The sequence below is a fragment of the Schistocerca gregaria genome, chromosome 4 (assembly GCF_023897955.1).
Source record: "Schistocerca gregaria isolate iqSchGreg1 chromosome 4, iqSchGreg1.2, whole genome shotgun sequence".
Classification (NCBI taxonomy): Eukaryota; Metazoa; Arthropoda; class Insecta; order Orthoptera; family Acrididae; genus Schistocerca; species Schistocerca gregaria.
The window spans coordinates 641,399,111-641,405,445 of record NC_064923.1 but is presented as its reverse complement, the minus strand read 5'-3'; the positions used below and the strand labels follow the sequence as shown (position 1 = coordinate 641,405,445).

General features: G+C 44.2%; 1 long non-coding RNA gene across 1 annotated transcript; it reads left to right on the top strand.

Annotated features, from left to right (window-relative positions):
* Positions 1-933: 933 nt before the first annotated feature.
* LOC126267282 (uncharacterized) lies at positions 934-1,690 on the top strand. The gene is made up of 3 exons (XR_007548977.1): positions 934-985; positions 1,053-1,179; positions 1,289-1,690. It is a non-coding gene; the product is annotated as an uncharacterized LOC126267282 (long non-coding RNA).
* Positions 1,691-6,335: the final 4,645 nt, after the last annotated feature.

The window sequence follows — 6,335 nt, the reverse complement described above, 5'->3', positions numbered from 1 at the left end:
TGGAACTAACATCTTCATAAAGTGAAGTCTATGAAGACTATAGCTGCATCGTTAGATACCACTTTGGTAACCGAACCCAGTTTCATTGTTTGCTTAAGCAGTCTCTGGAGATGAGTACCGCAGGGACGCCACGTAGCCCCGGAGTTGCCTTAAAACCCGCGTTAACAGTTTTCCAGTAACTAGCATCGAACTAAGTTCTCCGTTTGGCAGTCTCACCATTGGCTGCTACTTAAATGATGCAAACCCCTTTCAGGGAAAAATTTCCACTCCAAGCACAATACGGTTATCTGAAACTCATTCACCGTCACCGCCCTCTTTGAAAAGGCTGTTGGCAGAATGATGATGACTTCTTGTACCGGAAGTCCTGATTCATAAGTTATTGTCAGAATTAAAAGAGAAAATTTAACGTCTGCCAACAAAGTCAAAAGAGGCGAATACTAATCCACAGAAACAACGAATAAGAAAATACAGACGACTATCTGGAAAGATGAACCTAGTGTCATCCAAATAGCATTCTGCTGCCTAAGAACTGCTCCACCTTTCTCACTAATATTACAAGTACAAGGTGGTTAAAGACGAAGTGTACAGGATAGCGTCTGCAGATCACGTAAAAACCATCTGGGGATTAACATCGCCAAATTTTCGGTCTAGATATCCAAACACAGAATCACTAGATGAACCAGTCTACATTTCCCCGTTTCACGTTTCACGAATGGTTGTGTAGTCCCGATATGTGTATTGGGAATTGTAATGGACAATGGGTGAAGAAATGACGTCAGAGCACATTTCCTCGGAAACCACGCCAAGCATTGTTGTACTCCTATATAAGGAAAGACGCTGGGGAGTTTGGGCAGAACTAGAGAGACAGGTCGCTGCGAATAGACAGATGCGGCAGAAGCGACGACGCCGTCGTGGTTCACAAGTCGCTGTAAGCGCAAAAGCTGAGGAAGTGTCGGCGTCGATGATGTTTGCGAGCCATATGAAGGTATGCCGTGGTATCTGAGTACGTACGACCTCCCACGATTCGCAGTAGAACTCCATTTCTTTTTCAGAGTCCTGCATTTATTTCAGTACGGTGACGAAGACGAAGACGACGCCGACGCCGTAATGTAAAAGTCTGTGGAAGCGGAAAAAGCTTAGGAAGTGGCGGCGTTTAATCTGTTTGCGTGCGACATGAAGGTATGCAGTGGTGTCTGAGCACTGTTTGCGTGCGACATGAAGGTATGCGGTGGTGTCTAAGCACTTCCGACGAAAAAACTCTTGCTCATGTACTTCGGTTTTCTTTCAGAGACTTGAATGCATTTGAGTACGAAGATGATGCCGCTGCCCTGAACAAGACGCTGCAAGCGCAAAATCTGAGGAGTTGGCAACGTGAAAGACATCAGCGAAGTGCGCATAGGTATGCCGACGTTTCTAAGCATGCACTCGCTTTATTTTTTTTTTCCAGAGCTTTGTATGTATTTGTGTACGACGACCACGCCACCGTCACAGTGAACAAGTCTCAGAAAGAGCAAAAGCTGTGGAAGGGGCGGCATTGAAGCTGTTTACAAACTTCCCGGAATTGCACCGTTGTGTGTGACTGCTTAGATCATTAAAGGTGAAACAGGCCATTACACGATACAAGACACATGGTGACGACGGAGGAGCGACATAACTGACGAGTGTAGAACATGGTGCCTATGCGCTGAATTTCTGGAATCAATATTAGTGCACTTGAAAAATAAAATAAAATGAAATGAAATGAAACTGAAATACGTGAACTCATTCTTTTGTAACTGCTATAGCGGTAGACATGTGGAAGAGATACTGATTTAAGGCTCATAATTTTCACGATTTCACGACATACGTAAAAGTATTTCCTCTCAGGCTTATCAAAAATATCAAAAATGTTCCAAGCTGATTGGGATATATACCACTTTCAGGCTTACTATAGAAACAGTATCGAAGCCTATAAAGACCTACAGCCCATTCATATATCTGATTGTTGTTGTGGTCTTCAGTCCTGAGACTGGTTTGATGCAGCGCTCCATGCTACTCTATCCTGTGCAAGCTTCTTCATCTCCCAGTACCTCCTACAACCTACATCCTTCTGAATCTGCTTAGTGTATTCATTCATCTCTTGGTCTCCCTCTACGATTTTTACCCTCCACGCTGCCCTCCAATACTAAATTGGTGATCCCTTGATGCCTCAGAACATGTCCTACCAACCGATCCCTTCTTCTGGTCAAGTTGTGCCACAAACTCTTATCTTCTACCCAATCCGATTCAATACTTCCTCATTAGTTATGTGATCTACCCATCTAATATAAAACTTCAGCAATTAACAGACAACGCTTGCCATTATAACTGACACACACGGCAACAGTAAAGATTACTTGGTTCAAATGGCTCTGATCACTTTGGGAGTTAACATCTGAGGTTATCAGTCCCCTATGACTTAGAACTACTTAAACCTAACTAACCTAAGGACATCACACACATCCATGCCCGAGGCATGATTCGAACTTGCGACCGTAGCGGCCGCGCGGTTCCAGACTGAAGCACCTAGGACCGCTTGGCCACACCGGCCGGCCAAGATTACTTAAGACAAGTTAGAACTATTAGCCTTTCTTCACATTGACATCAAGAACCGGAGATTAATCAATATAGGTCATGAAGTAGCCTCTCAAAATGTAGAAATTATTTGGATATGTAAAGGTAAACGGACACTACTCCCAGCAAGATGTTAAGGAAGTTTATACAGATGCCGGGTTCTCGTCATAATTTTCGATGTAGAAAAGATAAAGCGATCACTAACTCCCAACCAATTTTTACATGTAGTAAAGATAAAGCGATCACTAGCTCCCAACCAATGATTAGTAACTAAAAAAAAAAGAACAATTTATGCAGAAAAATCAGCAAATAGATGCCGGGCGCTAGCCTCTTCAAAGGTTAAAGAAATTCATTACAGGAAGAATAAGCAGGCACTAGCCTCTTTAATATATTAGTGCAGAAATGTCAGGAAACCTATGCCGAGCACTTGCCCCTGCAAATCTTAAACAAATTTCAATACCGAAAGACAAAGCAGGCGCTGGTCCCTTTCAATGGTTAGTGACTAAAACAGTCAATACAAAAGCGGCTAATAGATGTCGTGCAATAACCATTCAAATGTTAAACAAATTTCAATATAGAAAAATTAAGCTGACACTAGCCCCTTTAAATAACTGGTGATTAAAAAAAAGATAATGCAGAAAAATCAGCAAATAGATGCCGGGCACTAGTCAGTCAATACAAAAGCGGCTGATAGATGTCGTGCAATAACCATTCAAATGTTAAACAAATTTCAATATAGAAAGATTAAGCTGACACTAGCCCCTTCAAATAACTAGTCAGTCAATACAAAAGCGGCTGATAGATGTCGTGCAATAACCATTCAAATGTTAAACAAATTTCAATATGCAAAGATTAAGCTGACACTAGCCCCGTTAAATAACTGGTGATTAAAAGAAAATTAATGCAGAAAAATCAGCAAATAGATGCCGGGCACTAGTTCCTTCAAATGTTAAACAAATTTCAATATAGGAAAGATAAAGTGGACGCTGGACCCTTTTAAAGATTTGTGACTGAAAAATAGATGTTGATCGCTAGCCCCTTCAAACATTAAACAAATTTCAATATAGAAAAAAATATGGCGAGTGTTGGCTGTTATCTGATCTGACATGATTTCCGAACTATTGAGTGACCTAAAGGCTATTATTAGTAATAAAACGGCCACAAAATCAACACATTTTTGCTCAGGTTCACCTTATGAATATAGCGTTTCGTGGAATTTACTCAAATGAGGCTCCTGTCGCTGCTGCCAAATATTTAATCCTCCTGCCTCGGCCCGCTGGCCCTACCATTCCTTCGTATGACCTCCGTGTTGACGTCTGTCGGCCCCTTCATGGGAACAAGCTCCGGCGAATGGGTCCTCTCCCAGCGGCTTGGCTGACCTCCTCTCGGTTCTCTCGCCGCGACGAGCTTTTAGCTTCGTTTCGAACTGCGCACTGTCTTTTTATCCATCGCCATTTGTTAAGTGGTGATTCGCCACATTGTGGCCAACCTTCGACGGTTCGTCATTTCCTGACCGAATGTCCTTTTTTAATCGCTTGCGTTCTAGTGAACCTTTACTGTCTCAGTTATCGGCCGAAATAGGGAACGACAACCGTGTTGTCGACCGTACTTTACTTTCTATCCGTTGCAGAAATATGGCGAAGGACATTTAATCTTTCGTTCGGGACCTCCGTTATCTTTGCGGCACATTTCGTGGACCTTTCTCCAAGAGGAAGTCCGTGTTCTTATCTCTGTTTCTTAACGTCGATTGGGATCTTTTTCGAAATTTGTGGTAAAGTCTTATGGAACCAAATTGCTGAGGTCATCTGTCCCTAAGCTTACGCACTAATAAATCTAACTTAAAGTAATATAACACTAAGGACAAGACCCACGCCCATTCCTGAGAGAGGACTCGAACCTCCGACGAGGGAGCCGCGCGGACCGTGACAAGACGCCTGAGACCGCACGGCTACCCCGCACGGCCCGTCGATAGGGCATAACGTCTAGTCGCTTTCAACTTTTTTTCGTATTCGTCTTCTAATGTTATGACAAGGGCGCTTATGATCTCAGGTGTTTCCGCGCCCTAAAGAAAACTTGCCTGCAGGAAAGTAGCACCCCAATACAACCTACCGCCTATTCAACGGTCAACAACACATTACATAAGCAAACAGTGTGAGTTCTAAAATAGGAAAAAAACTATTTGAGATTACACATTTCAAAGACGAGTACAAAGCTTGCTTAATGAATGATGATTTTTAAAAGAAACGAAATCCGGTTTATCATCTGGTAGTGCTCGGCGTAGACAGAAGCGCTAAGCAGTGATAGTGCCTGGCCGAAACAGAATGGGGCACGTTGGAACACCTGAAGTCCGAGAGTAATAACACCCGTCAAACAGCATTCGCTCTTCCGGACGAGGTTACGAGAACCTAACTGTCAGTTATTGTGCTCTCTCGCTTTATCACGATCGAGCACAGGACCTTATCACAGGGCAAGCTCGCCGAGTAATACAACGGTTCCCACCACTATTCCCTTCCCTCCAGCGCAGACGTCGGCAAGTTCCGTGAGCCACAACTAACTGCTGCGAGTGGCATCGTGCGTCATACTCACGCGGGCCGACAGACATTTGTTCTCCATTTTAGGCTCTCTCCCCCCCCCCCCCCTCCCTCCACCCACCCGACTAACCCCATTGTGTGTGTGTGTGTGTGTGTGTGTGTGTGTGTGTGTGTGTGTGTGTGTGTGTGTGTATGTGTGTGTGTGTGTGTGTGTGTGTGTGTGTGAGAGAGAGAGAGAGAGAGAGAGAGAGAGACTAACTCTGAAATCCACAACTAACTGCTGCGAGTGGCATCGTGCGTCATACTCACGCGGGCCGACAGACATTTGTTCTCCATTTTAGGCTCTCCCCCCCCCCTCCACCCACCCGACTAACCCCACTGTGTGTGTGTGTGTGTGTGTGTGTGTGTGTGTGTGTGTGTGTGTGTGTGAGAGAGAGAGAGAAAGAGAGAGAGAGAGAGAGAGAGACTAACTCTGAAATCCCCTCTTAAGATTTAATCCTGCTCTGAAGAATGCCTTGCCTATATGCAGGCACCCACGACTTCTAACCTCATCTGGTTGATGTATCAGCCTGAGAATAACAGTGCACTCTCCCATCAAAATTACCAGACGTTTCTTGCTGAACAAAATATATCTGAAAATTAAAAGAGCTCGTATCATATAGTGAAATATGCCCTTCATATCAAACCGACAATATCAGATATAAGGATGTAATACTGTATTTTCCACATAGAGGTACTTTTGATCTTCTTCGTCATTTACCACCATTTGAAGCCCACAGTTTCTGAAAACTCTCCTCTTTACATGACGCATATCTGTTAACCACGCGCCGGCCGGAGTGGCCGTGCGTTTCTGGGCACTACAGTCTGGAACCGAGCGACCGCTACGCTCGCAGGTTCGAATCCTGCCTCGGGCATGGATGTGTGTGATGTCCTTAGGTCAGTTAGGTTTAATTAGTTCTAAGGTCTAGGCGACTGATGACCTCAGAAGTTAAGTCGCATAGTGCACAGAGCCCATTTTGTTAACCACGCAGGTGATAATCTCCTAAGCAGAAACACTTGTCGCCTTTCCGATCCCTCGTGCGAAGAACATCGGCAACAGACGCATACTTCCCGTCGCCTCCACCCCCTGTCCTCTGTGTATACTAGTTGCTATTTATGGTCCAGGTTGTATAATTACAAAGTGGCGTGAGAAGGGATGAAAGTTACCGTTAG